Genomic DNA, 14,973 nt, shown 5'->3' on the forward strand with positions numbered 1-14,973 from the left:
TATTTGCCACTCAGACTGTAATTTTACCGCCTACCTACATCCATGCTGTCTGTGTAAATCAGGATTACATACCAGCTTGTAAATTCACGTACATCCCATACCTATCGCAAAGCAACCCGATGCTAAAATATCGCAAAAGCTTCTTCACACCCCCAAAACGAGATTGGAACAAACTGTATATTCATTATTCATTCATGATTCACGATGAGAAGATTATCGATGGAAAAGTATTGCTGCTGGAGGTCTAATTCTTCTTTAGAAGACATGCAGTAACACGAGTGGTCTCCCACCATCGGCCAAACTTCCAATTGTTTCTTTTTCTCGTCCTCATTCCTTCTGTGTAGCTAGTATCTTGCAGTTCCACTAAAAAGAATTCATGCGTGAGTCGCTATATTAAGCAAAGTTCCCAACCTAGAAATGACATTATAAAGACTACTAAGACAAATAGGGCAACAAAAATATAACAATTTTTGAAGTACCGGTACTGGTACATTGTGTGGTGACGGCTCCGCCTTTTAGATGATATAGCAGAGATTCATGACTTACTTTATCAAATGCAGCGGGCAAGTTATAAATGATATTGCATCTTCGTGTGGGCCAATTATTATTAGTCATGCACTTTATTGCATTCTGTTATTTCTTGACCCCCGATCAGGATTGTCCATCATATCGGTAGTGGAAATATATTGAAATCACCCAAATACACCATAAAAAAAATTCTTTCGTGAGCACACTATTCTGATTCCTGGTCAGATTTAGAAGGGCGCTACTATATTAGAATCGAAAAATTAAGTTATGTTGAATTGCGTGGAGCGCGAAGAAAATTTCAAGAATAATTAAAATCTCTAAAAAAATTGGGAGTGAATTAGTAATTTCAATTTGCATGTCGACGGATGCTAACACATACTAATTGAATTAGGTGTTGGCAGCCGCACAAATTCCCATCTACGGCAGCAGGTTGCCCATCCCTGATCTAATAGTATACATATGATATGTCTTACGCCAAGTTTGAATCCGTATTCCAGTCTTTAACATTTTTGACAAATTTTCCCAAACTTGTTTGAAAATAGCAAAAAAGATTGGACAGGACATCAATTTGTTTCAAGGTAGGTTGCACTGAGACTAACCCTAATACTTGTAGTGACTACAGAGAACAACACGTCGTTCTGTACTGCCATGCCCAATTTGATCAGTTTTGGAATTGAATTGAATTAAATTATGTTGATATAGGGTAGCTTAATTGAGGGCGAAACCGAGCAACCTATATTGCATCTAAGTCTGTCTTACGCAGTGCAGTTCGCCAGCTATTAACAACAGCTACCCAGCGCAACGAGCTTTATGCTACTGCCAAAGCTATGAAGTAATGAATGACTTACACGTGGGAATTCCTCTAAATCTTCAAAGAATATCACAAATTTGCTTAAATGAAGTTGAGCGCGACTGCTGGAGTTTGAATCTGGCGAGGTTTCTTGAATACGAAATAAGTTTCATCTTCAACAATCGTCTTCTGAAAATGGTTATGAAACACGTGTTTAGTCAGAATTCATACAGACTTAGTCAATTTCTCGCGTTCCCCAGGTTGAGAACCACTGATCTTATATATTGAAGCAAAAGGTTCCTCATTTGAGGTGGCATGTGTGCCAAACAGGTCCAGCAGTGGGTGGAAACATCTCTATGCTATGGCCCAAAAATGACATAAACATGCCAACAGTTTCAACTACTCCGCGGCAGAGTATGTGGTGTCACAGGTCAGTATATAGGTCGACTAACATCTCAAAATAGAACAGAGAATGCGGCGAATGAGATATTTCAATCATGAAATCAAAGTCATCCCGGTGGTGTGCACAGTCGTAGGTAGACATTCACGGTAACAAATACTATGTAGTACTGTACCTTTTACGATGCGTATCCCAATCAGCATTCCTAGGAATCTTCAACGATCGTGTCCACTTTCTTCAAGCACAAAAAGCTTCGCGCAAAAAGCTCAAATCTCAATAATGGCCAGACGACGACAGGGTTGCCAGACATCTTTTGCGAAAAAGGGCCAAACAGCGCCGGAAAAGGGGCCAAAAAGGGCCAAATTGTTCAATAACGTCAATAACGTTGCAACATTACCCATAGACACCTGGAATTCCAGTTATATATTGTTGATACTGTTGTAGGACACCAATTCCACTACCTGCAACTACACTGGATCCAACTACAATAACTGCTTCCTTATTTCAAGCCTTTTCCGACCGAATATAAAATCGTAAATAAAACTTTTTGTGCCTTTTTCTGCTACATAGCTTCCAGCCATGTTCGATGCTTTTTCGTCCACCTGTTCACAAATCTGTATTTACAATTCCAACACAGTCTTCATTCTACGAAAACAAATCCAAATCTTCTACAGTGTTTCCACTCGAATCTTTGACATTGGCATAAACATTGTCAGGTCAATTTGCGAGATAGATTTATTTGGATACTTAGTTTGACCGTATGTCTCAACTGCTTCCAAAAAGGGCCAAAAATTGAAAATAAAAGGGCCAAGAGGCTAAATTAATATTTTGGGGGCCAACTGCCTCTAAAAAGGGCCAAATTTCACGAATTTGGCCCCAAAATGGCCAATCTGGCAACTCTGGACGACGATACGACACTCTAGCGATTTCAAAATAAGTGGTATTCATCCGCTGACATGCCACCAATAATATTTACTGGCCACTGCGTTATAATGTTTTATTCAGGTCGTTTATTTTTTACAGAAACATTTATCATTACATCTAGTCCCTTCCTTTCCCATCTAATTGCGCATAAATTGATATTTATTCCATGTGTTTTCACTACTTACCGTACTTACTTATAACCAGACGCTGCTTGTGATGTCACAGTCGTGCGTTGGTTGTTTACTACGAATCTCAGAAAAATCAGTAACGCGTAACGGTAACCTAATGGAAGCTATTACAGGTCGCTTTGTTCGCCATTAACAACTGGTCGACTTAGCATGCGGTGCTGATATTTCTAGTTTCCCGAACAATATTATACATCCTAAACTGATATTCTAACTCATCAGTCCTATCCGTGACAACAGATGTAACCAGCGAGACCGGCCGTATAGCCACAGCCTTATAATATAATATAGTGGCTATCTACGATTGTCAGTTGTTTCTTTTACCCCACTATGTACTATACTGAAATTGGTACTAGGGCCAACAATTTCCGTATGACAGACCCCAGTCTCGCGAACGAGGTTGAATCAGGTCAAATCAGGTCAATCATATTACCACTATTGACAATTGAGTTGGTGAATATATCTCTGACTCTTGATCAATGTTCCCTCTTATTTTTGACGAGTCTGCGCACACTCGACAATTTATTGCGCAAACCCTTGGACAACAGTGCGTAACGACTAAAAAAAGGTCATCACTTCGGATTTTTTGTGCGCAACTTGGATTTTCTGTGCGCAGAGACCGCGTCAGCACTGCGCATTTGCGCACGTGCGCAGCTTAGAGGGAACATTGCTCTTGATCTGTTTTAACGACTGTACGCAATGCCCACACGTGAGAAATGGTAACAAAATGTCATTGATTTGTGCAGCGAATAAATCCCATCCATGAGCATGAGCATTGCACTAAAATTTATGTATATGTATATTAGGGTTCTTCAAAATTTGGAAAATCTTAAAAAGTATCCGTGATTGTGTCTCATTCTATAGATTATTGATAAAAAAAAAACTATTAGCCTGAAAGAAGCTAACAGAAATGCCGTTAAGATTTCGGTCAAAGCGTTTGAAAGTAGCTGCTCAAGAATGGGCGTGCCACCGACCATAGAACGGCGAGAAGACTAGTAATCAAATAACAACGGCTCTTGTTCTGCTAATCGGCTATGCTTCAATGATCACGGCGGCAGCAGCTTGCTGATTAGGTGTTCAAGAAGACTGCTACGGGCGGGGATTCTGAGTGCGCATTGTTAGTATTTTGGCAGGTGATGATTTAAGATTAATTCAGGACATGTTGAGTTACGAAATACATGATGAACAAACAACACCTGCTTCTCAGAAGCTTTTACAGCACGACTGCTTTATTGTGAAGGAAACGGCTGAAGCCTACATGCCGTGTTTTCATCGAGATAAAGCAAAGGCGCTTATGCAAGTGTTGAGCGAATTCACCGTTTCAGTACGGATCCATTATCAGTGAATACAAATATATAACGCGTAACAATGACACTATACTTTGTGTGATCTTATTTGGCTGAAGCTGTAGTATATAGGTGACGTTTTGAATGCTCTAGGAATCGGCGGAATCAGCCGGTTATGTTTGGCACTAATCAGACGCCTACAGCAAATTGAATGCACTTGTAGGCGTTGTTAAAGTCATTAATGATAACGCAGAAAATAGGTGGTAATGTACGCACACTCGCACAGGCCATGCTGGATATGGTATGTCAAAGTCCTTATTAATCCCGCTGAAAAGAGGTGTGAAGAAAAGCACAGACTATGCTGCATATAGTATCCAGCAAAGTTTGGATATGATATAAAGCATAGCCTGTGCTTACCTTGCACCTCTTTTCTGCAGCATCATTAAGGACTTTGACAACTCTTATAAGTGAATTCAATTTGCTGTAAGTATAACTGCCAAGCACAACCGGCCGATTCAGACGATCCCCCAAAGTATAGTGTCATAGTCAAGCTTTATTTGTATTCACTGATGATGGATCCGTTCTTAAACGGGGAATTCGTTCACCACTTGCATAAGCGCCTTTGCTTTTCCTCGATGAAAACACGGCATGTAGGCTACAGCCGCTTCCTTCACAATAAAGCAGTCGTGCTGTAAAAGCTTCTGAGAAGCAGGTGTTGTTTGTTCATCATATATTTCGTAACTCAACATGTCCTGAATTAATCTTAAATCATCACCTGCCTAAATACTGACAATGCGCACTCAGAATCCCCACCGGTAGCAGACTTCTTGAACACCTAATCAGCAAGCTGCTGCTGCCGTGATCATTGAAGCATAGCCAATATGCCAATCAAGAGCCGTGGGTATTTGATTACTAGTCTTCTCGCCGTTCTATGGTCGGTGGCACGCCCATTCTTGAGCAGCTACTTTCAAACGCTTTGACCGAAATCTTAACGGCTTTCCTGTAAGCTTCTCTCAGGCTAATTGTTATTTTTCATCAATAATCTACAGAATGAGACACAATCACGGAGACTTTTTAAGATTTTCTAAATTTTGGACAACCCCTTATATATATGTATGTTTATGTATATCTAGTTTCATCATCCAAACTCTATCACAGGCCTTTATCAAAATGTAAACGCGTGAAAAAAGCATCATCCCCCTCATACATGCCTGGAACACAATGTTTGGTCATAAGGCAGTGTCGAAATTTGCCACCGTTAATACTGTAAATTAAAAGATGGTCGAAATTTCAATTAAAGATCGCATGGCCTTTACTGGTGGGAATTGACTGAAATTTGGAGTCTAGCGTTTTTCAGACAACCTGACAATTTTATCCCTAAGCAAGTGAAATTTGGAAAAAAAGTGATTTTTGAACAACCCCACTGTATATATTTGGCATACGTGATACGTCTTCCGGCTGGAGCTCATGAAAATGCATGGTGTCTTCGAACATTTAGGAAACCCATGCCATCGCACAGTTGAGACTATTCATGTTCCGGGTGGGTCGACATTATTTTGCTGAAGAATGTTGTTATTTCGTGAACTCCGGTGAAGATTGTGTCAGGCTATACTCAAAAGGTTCAAAATTCGTATTTCATGACTGGGTGATGTGTTTTCCTCTTCGTCCCGCATTCGTACCGCTGGGCTCGGCCTTCAAGGGCAAGACTATTCGTTACCGTCATTTTAGAGCCTATCTTATCGACAGTTTGGACATGAAAAATTTGGTAAATCAGTTACAATTCTACAGCAGAATTCCTCCCTAAAAATTACAAATTTCTCCCTGACCCGAGTCACTTTACAAAAATGTTGGTTGGGTCGTGTCCAGAGGAGTCAATTTCAAGTCATCAAGCAGACGGTGTTGACTTAGTGTCTGTTGTACGCACGTCGTACATATTCTCGAAACGCCGCTACGACCTGTTAGAGCAGGGGTGGGCAAACTACGGCCCGCAACACCGTTCTGTGCGGCCCGCGAGAGAGTCTAAAGAAACTTTTTGAAAATATTGATTAAATGCGTACTAAAAATCGAATTATTGCAGGGACTTGACTGACTTTTTCTCAGTATGTTTCACCATGATATTTCTAAGACAGTGGTTCTCAAACTGGTGGGCACCCCCTCCCCTTGGGAGCGTGAAAGCATCTGGAGGAAAGCGCGAAGCTGAGCTTGACTAAAAAAAATTCGTCTTCCGCGCGATTTACATCCAGTTCATAGTTGTTGCACTGTATTTAATCTGAATTACATATTTAAAAATCTCTCATCCACAGTCGTAACCTTCCACGCCATCAAACTACCCATTGGGTAACTATTATCCATTAGGTTTGCTAGCATCCTGGTTGCATTTTGTGATGTGACGATAAGGGGGCGCGAAATCTTTCACCATCATAAGGGAGGGGGGGGACACGTCTTTAAAAGTTTGAGAACCACTGATCTGAAGTAAATACTTATTATCACAGCGGGATAGCTGCAACGAGATTGAAATAATTTGGATCGCGAGTGAGATTTCAGATTTGCCACTCCATTTCTAATTATTTCAGTGATATACTTATAAAAACCTATCCGGGCGTGTCTTAGGTAGATTCGTTGTCTGTATACGTATAATTAGGGTATTTATATTTTATCTACACATAGTAGAAGGGTGGGGGCTAACATAGTTATGATGCTGTCAGCATTGTGTGTCTTGGAACTGAATCAAAAGTGGAATTAGTAAATCTATGAACAGATCGCTGCTCACAGATTTAAATTTCAATCCTGTTCTAAGAATCGGGCCAACCGACTTTCATCTCTATATAGTTTTGACAAATTGGTTATTGAGGTCCGCCACTATATGTTTCTGACGCGTGTACGATATCATCGAAGCAATGTTTGGCTTTTTTTAAATCAGCATATATATTATCTCCATGTCCTCATTATATAATCAAATATCAATATTGCGTTTTGGTTAATAATCCCAATTTTAAATAGTGCGGCCCGCGAATGGATTCAGATGTTGAATGCGGCCCGCCAGCTCAAAAGTTTGCCCACCCGTGTGTTAGAGTAACCAGTCAATAAACGATTGTGCAGCCTGGTTTTACTCGGCCTCCCATCATTGACACCGAGTTGCGACAAGGCAGCAAGTGCACACTGAGAGCAGAGTTCTAGTGAAAATGCATAAAGAGTAGAGTTATTCACAGACACGAAACGCCTACGCGAAACCGTTGCATGTAGGTTACATGGAAAATATAAGAGTTACACAAAAATACAATTCTAATATCTGTGATCGCTCTGCTGCATCACTTCAGACCGAAAAGTACCTCGACCAGATCCTGCCGAATGAACCATATTCCAATGCCCTCGTTTAGAGGTAAATAATGATTATATTGCATTCCTTACAACACATACGATGGGCTAACGCCAGATAGAAACTACAAATGTACAAATGGAGCTTAGAAGTTTGCCAGCTTATATCGCAATAAGTTTATCAATTCCATAGTTTTCGAATAAACGTATTGCTGTAAAATAACTACTACGATCCGTAATGTAATGTGTATGTATAATATTACGTATATGTCACATTCGTATTATCTCGACAATTAGAGAGAGAGAGAGAGAGTCTTTATTTTCATCGAACCAAAATACATAACAAACGGCAGTGATGGTGGTACAGAAAATATGCGTGCACAGTATTCGGTATTAGATAGGAATGATCGATAAGACCGTGAAGGTCATCTAGTCTGATCACACCAGCATCAAACAGGTACACTTGACTCAGAACAGTCTGGCTGTAAAAAAAATGTTTAGTTAGGAAAGGAAAATAGAAAAAAATTAAACAATGGTAGCAAATGATCAATGAAGCAATGTCTGGGCGAGGTAGAGCAACAGTGTTAGTGTAACGACAAGAGGTGATCAAGTAGGGCTTTTTTGAATCTATTATAAGACAATTCACGGATATGTGATGGTAATGCATTCCAGATGATAGGTCCCGAGTAGTCGATAGATCTCTTAGTTAGGTTGCTATTGGATTGGGGTGAGTAGACGTTTCCTTTAGACGAAGATCTCGTGTAATGGGAATGGACATGTTTAGCAGGTATGAAAAAATCATCAAACACAGGAGGGAGACTATTGGAAAAATATTTGTGAACAACTTTTGATACTTCGAAGCGATACAGTTCATCAACTCGCAAAATTCGATGCTTACGGTATTAAGGCGATAAATTGGTACATAATTAGCACCGAAACTAAATGAATATATACATATACGAATTAGATCACTACGATCGATCACCATTTAGGAATTCACGAAACCAGTCACAATCCTTCTGCCGTATAAAATTATGCTTCGACAGAGCATTGCCTCTCTGACAGGCTTGAGTATTTGGTTGCCATATTCAATATAATTTTGTGCTAGCATAAAGCAGGTATCGAGGTATCGAGACCCTTGTGGTAATTAGTGATTTGCCTATGCTCTGGGAGTCGAGGACAGGAAAATTAAATACCAATGATTGTTAGTGGTGCTATTGGTGGTTCACTTTAGAAGATTTTAATTCATATTTCTATGTAGAAAAAAAAACACCTTTGAGGAATGCATACCCAACTAAAATGTATACGAACAGTCGACGAGTCGCTTAAATCGCCAGCTTGCCAAGCGTAAGCCTGGCGTCAGACCGATACTATGAATATTAAACGGTCGGGTGCAAAGAAATCAATAGGATGGATATCACATGTCAAATCTTCGAGTGGGTCGGTATATTGCTATGTGGTAACCGTCACACCCGGCGTGAGAGCCTAGTGCTAAAATCCACAGCTGTCACAACAACGTGTTGCGGAGTCGAGTCCGACCGAGGTCGACTCCAGAATTCCTTCCTAAATGTTGAAGGTTTATCTAGACTCGTCCGCGTAAGCGGTGTCTTATGAAAAGCTTAAAATTGAGCCGTGCTACAACTTGGCAGCTAAGGAAGAAAAATTAGGAATATTGGCTCGATTCAAGTGACTATATAGTAGTCGATAAACAACGTGGAAACCACAAAAAACAACAGCACACCCGGTGCGGCTGAATAGCATTCAGATCATTGCTTTTTTTAACGTTTTCTGAGCACAATCCGCACTTTTGTGCAAAAATAATTTCATCCCAATAAAATTGTTATAGAAACAGAAACTGAAGATACGTATCTATATTATAGTCAGGTGTGTTACAAATATATGTTCCAGTTTGGGCCATCAAGTTTCACATTAAATGAATAACTCTTTTCCCTCATTTTGATCTCAACGATAATGCACTAAAATTCTTTTCGGTAAAACAAGTGTATGGCTTAGTACAAGGATTTCAAGTGCTTCGATAGTCATGTCCGTATAAGAACCATCCAACACTCATATCCAAAATTTTCCCAAGTGAAAAATACTCGCTGTTTCGAAGTTTTCATGAACGCATGCAGTTCATAGAAGGGGTGCCGAACCCACATGTTTGTTTTATTGCTTCAGCCTGAAGACTTGAAAAATAAGCTCCAAAGCATTGATGAAAGTTGGTACATAAGAGCTCGATGCCTTATAATACACGTATCTTTTTTTTAAATCAAATTTTCAATTCCCTGTCCCACGAGTATTGCAAGGGCAAAGAAATTCACAATACCGTTGTGTTCGGCTCTTCATCTAAATATTTCAAGAATATCCATAGCAGTGCAATAACCTTCAATAACGGGTTGAATTGAATGGTATTCAACCGTCACTAAAGTTCACCACGGAAAAATAGATCGTCAATTCATTAGCATTCCATGATGTTTTGGTTAAAAAGACGGGTGCTAATTTTGTTACATCAGTTTACCGTAAGCCTACATTCAGTTGGCAATACATCGCGCCATTCGCGTCTGACCGCCGAGGTGTGCGGACGTGTCTAGATTGAGCAGCTCGTCCTGCAATCAGCGTCGAGAGCTTGTTGCGAGGTTTCGGGTTTCTGGTGTGAAGACTTACTTATAGTAGTACTCTAGCGGTATTCGGATAGGATTACTTGCAGTGACAAGTTATTAGCTGTATAAGCCACCATTCCGCCTGATAGCAGCGGATGTTGGTAACGATGACACGGAATTTACTGTTGTCACATCAAAACGCAGTAAAAAGGGTTCACAAAGCAAGTCGGATGGTGATAGTCCGCCATTGAAATCAATGAATAATAAGTCTGAGGCAGTCTATTCTGGCCGCTCAGCCAATTCAGCTCGCGCCGAAAATTTGAAAATAGTTGTAAAGGGTAAAGAGAGGAAGATGAAACACTATCATCCTACCACAGTGAACAAGTGCTTGCACGCAGTGATTGGTAATTATGACGGGATCCGTGTCTTCCCGTCTGGAGACTTACTCGTCACCTGCCACAATCGCACGCAGGCCGATAAGCTCCTACCTCTAGACATGTTCACGGACGGAGTAGTGTCAATTCCAGTTAATACCGGATGTTACGATGAGAGTAAACTGCATCAGCATGCGTCTAGGGCCATTGTCCGAGGTGTGCCAGCTGATATGTCAGAATACGAAGTTGTTGAATTCCTCAGCGAATCACACGTGTGCTTTGCTAAACGGCTAAAACGCAAGTCAACTGATGGCTATGTTGCTAGTTTGTCAATGCTGCTCGGGTTCAATGTTCCAACACCTCGAGATGAGTTGTAAATTGGATATCTTCGATTCAAGACCAATCCCTATAATCCTACCCCATTGAGGTGCCACCGATGCAATCGATTCGGTCACACGAAGGCAAATTGCGGTGTAAGAAAAACGTGCTCCAAATGTGGGAGTCATGAGCATGAGCATCATCAGTGCGATCAGGAAAAGAGATGTGTCAATTGCAAAATGCCCCATAGCGCAGCTTACGGTGGGTGCCCAGTGTATAAGAGGGAAGCCAAAATACAAATAATTCGAGAACGAGAGAGTCTATCGTATGTCGATGCTAAAGCGAAAGTATCGCGTGTCGATGCTAAAGCGAAAGCACCAGAAACATCTTAACCCTTTCAATGGGGGGCCAGATTTTGCAGAAGTGACCATCACTTTGCAAATTCATACCGTGACCTCACCAAGACCTTAATCTGAGCTGTTCCAGTTTAAAAGTGGCCGGAGTATAGCCGTCTGCCGTTTCAACCCTTGATCGACACCTCATGCCATGTCTAGGGTTCTTTATACGACTAAATATACAAACTTTTTCTCTGAAAAATATCTTTCTCTCTCTCATTTTTCCGTGACTGACCCCCAGGATAGCGTCAGAGTCAGAAATGATGCCTCAGTGCGTAGCCACCGTTGCCTGGTTTCAAACAAGCCGCGCGGCTCGCCAGATATCGAAAATCAATAATACATGAAAAATTTACATATGGGCGTGGTCAGTGAGTGGTCATAATAGTCAAGTTCAAGATCAATACCGAACCGGACCCCTACCACTCAGTTAATGGCATGAAACAACGTGGTATACTTTCTCCTGTCATAACTCACTATTTGCAGACATAGTTAACCAGTTTATGACTCGTTTACGTATTGAACTTGGCCATGTTCTTGAAAATCATCGAAGCGAGACCACAATTAAACAAACCCCCTGTTCCAGGGCTCTTAGTACCAGGGCACTTGGTCGGATCAGATAGCTAGGAGCAGCCAAAATAAACCTCCCACACTTGGGAAGGAATTCTTGAGTCGACCTCGATCGGACTGAAACCCGGAACTTATTGGTGTTGCAGCTGTGGATCACACCATTCAGCTAGCTCGTCACTTATTTGATCGAATAATTCGAACTATCTGGTATCTGGTGAAAGACCATGTTGATATGTCGAACTTTTTGATTTGGGCACAATGCACAAGTTACTATAAATCGGCCTCTCTCGACATGCGGTGCTAAAAGAACACAGATTAGAGTAGGAGACTGAGTCAACTGTAACGGAAGAAATGTCGACTCAAAATCCTATCACTCCGGAATTCGATTTCTCCCTCCACCATCGAAAACTGAAGTCATTTGTACAGTAAATCCCTAATATCAGAAACATTTAAAACATTTCATATTCGAAAGAGATTAACGACTCAATTAAATACCGGAATTTTACTACTTTTCTACACTTAAGATTGATTTAAGGTGGTTGGGACGGGAAAAAAAGAAATTATCAATAAACTTTATCATCATTCGAAAGTTAAGATTATTATTGGAATTTCGATACCTATTTACTTTTATGCGGTCGTAAACGTGGGCGAATATAGTTCGAACGTGCGGAATAGTCTTCATTCCCACCTTCTGATTTATTCCCAGCCTTCATTACCCACCAAGACCGTAACAGCGGTTCGTGTGTTGGTCTTGCCCCCCCCCCCCAGGGTGATAAACCAAACAAAGGTCCCAAGAACCCCTCAGTCTCCCTGAGCCTGTATGCTTTCCCCGTTACTTATCAGCTACATTAAGTCTACTGTTTAGTGCGACGGCTTATTTCGACTTAACGCTCAAAGCGCGAAAATATTATATAATTCATGTTTGAATCGGTCAATATGATCAGGAATTGCATGTATTTTACCATCAATATTTTATTCCCTCTCTGCTCACGTAATCAGATTTATCGGTAGAGCTGAGTGAAGTAAGGTAAGACCCCTAAATAAGTATTAAACATCTTCGGGCGGACCCGTTGGTATATTGACTTCGTTACATTATGCTATTTCATGACCTCCTATATCTGCTATGTCAAAAGATACGGAAATCGCCGAAACTAAAAGGCACACACGATTTCAAATTGGTATTGCCTTACTGGCAAATAATTTTTCCCTGCGTGATGGCATTCGTATTGTGGGGTTCAGATCGCAAGGACAGGAACATTTGGCGCAAGCCATTTAGCCCCCTATGGACAATTAAAGATATATGTATATTGTATATATAACATAACATCATTGGGTTTTATTTTTTTATCTGAACAAGTCACACACAACGTACAATGCGATAAGACACAATGCGATGTCATGAACAGATAGGAGGATGTCGAACGACACGCATCAGTAGCGATTATTTATTCCAACATCCACCTCGGCCTAGAGTGCCCGATGTCACAGTTCTTTTCTATGATGATCTTTTTTGAAGCCTTTCTACTAGTTCTTTCCATTCCTTGTGAGTGCTTTCTTTCGTCGAGTCTTTCACTGGGCTTTTTGTCATCGTAAGAACGGCAACAGCGGGGGAAAAGGAGCCCAGATAAACCTCCGACGGGAATCCAAGTCGGTCCGTCAGATTATCGTAACCACTACACTATCTCCCCCGAAGTTTTCGGTCAGCATAAGGACATTCTTCGGCCAAGCTCTTCTCGCTGCTGATCGTTCTGGCACACTTCTCGGGGTCGCATGTTACATGGCCTGTAACTTCATATGTCTTGGTGCGTCGTGGCGCAGTAATGGCCGCCGCCGAAGTCTCCATTTCTATAAAATCTACGTATTTTCGTGGGGATGGTTACGCAATAATCGATATATTCGGCAATATTAAATCGCGACCCAAAGCGAAAGCTTTTTGAAAAAGTAGCAAAAATTTCCCAAAAAATACTCTATAATTTATGTTAATTCACGATATAATTTTGGGCCCCTTCGAGCTCGCCCTACAATTGGGGAGTTACGGTCCTGTTCCACACTAACCAACACTTTTTTCATCACAGAGTAGCTATTTGCTGGTATGACTACACAAGACACCCAACCACACCAGTACGCAAGACAATCGCCTCTAACTGCAACATAAAACGTATTGTGAACCGATACCAATAACGGTCAAAATTTTGTCACGTCAAACTAGTAGTGCTGGATGCGTTTGTGACACAATGGGCCGTATGCACCAACATGTTTTGAACCCAAACTGGAGCTCAAACAGGGGTTCAGGAGATATTTCCAAAGCACCAACACCGAAACGTCAATGATCTAGCGTTCACTCGCGCCGAATTTGATCGAAAAGTAAACAACCGCGGGAGGTTGTTTAAAACGTAGATCAGTGCTTTGGCTTGATTGTCGCTGATCGTGGTCTCCTGTTTCTCGCGACTGGTTGACTGTAAATTGGTTCATGGTGAAGACGTAGGTGCATTATTTTCTATCTTTCCGTAAATTAGCAGACTTTCTAAGCTGTAGGAATAGATTTTATATGTTTCCGAACCCAGTTTCACCAATGTGAGGCCGAATGGCTTACAGTTTACAGTTGATCGGTATACAGGTATCAGCGAGTTTAGTGGTGAACCAGGAAATCCATATGCCTGCCTCAAGGTACTGGTAATGAAGATGTGATATTCTTGTCTTGCGCCTTGTAGGTTTGAATGAAAGACCTTAGGGTCAAAAATATATGGAAATTATGACCAAGTCTGACGTCTGTAGGTATACAGTGTACAGTTTTTGAAGTACCCTACGGGGTGCAATGGATGAGGCGTTTTCCCAATAAAGCTTGATATATTTCACCATCATTGAAGCTATGTCAGTACAGCCGATATTACAGTAGATTGTCATCATAGCCCAAATGACCGGGTTGGAATCCCGGTACGTTTAGCGTAATATATTTGGTGTCCCAAGACGGTTTTCAGCGTCACACCTGTGTGTATTAGTAGAATCTTTGATGTACACGAGACACCGATTCCATATTGGCGAAATGGAAAGCACGGCATGTCATGAATTGCTGAATCCTCTTTTATGTAACTGTTTCAAGTTTAGTATGAAGTATGAGTACGGAATTTAGTAAAATGGACCTAATACAAAACTGAAAGTAGATTTGCTTGATAATGATGTAGGTTGTCGATTGAGTAGTGGGAGCAGAAATTGTATGGATTTGTACTAGACGTCAGGAATCGTGGTCCTGTGATTTGCGCTCGCGGTCGGCTGTAGATAGGTTGGTTTTGG

General features: G+C 41.1%; 1 protein-coding gene and 1 long non-coding RNA gene across 2 annotated transcripts in view; one reads left to right on the forward strand and one right to left on the reverse strand.

Annotated features, from left to right (window-relative positions):
- The window catches only part of LOC145441344 (uncharacterized), a 147,391-nt gene that overhangs the window by 39,292 nt on the left and 93,126 nt on the right, over positions 1-14,973 (forward strand). The gene's annotated exons all lie outside the window — the stretch shown is intronic.
- On the reverse strand, positions 160-1,974 carry LOC145445606 (uncharacterized). The gene is made up of 3 exons (XR_013917093.1): positions 1,894-1,974; positions 1,377-1,507; positions 160-363 (listed from the first exon to the last, which is right to left on the reverse strand). It is a non-coding gene; the product is annotated as an uncharacterized LOC145445606 (long non-coding RNA).

Source organism: Botryllus schlosseri, chromosome 1, assembly GCF_051294905.1.
Source record: "Botryllus schlosseri isolate E-star chromosome 1, Bs_hap1, whole genome shotgun sequence".
NCBI lineage: Eukaryota > Metazoa > Chordata > Ascidiacea > Stolidobranchia > Styelidae > Botryllus > Botryllus schlosseri.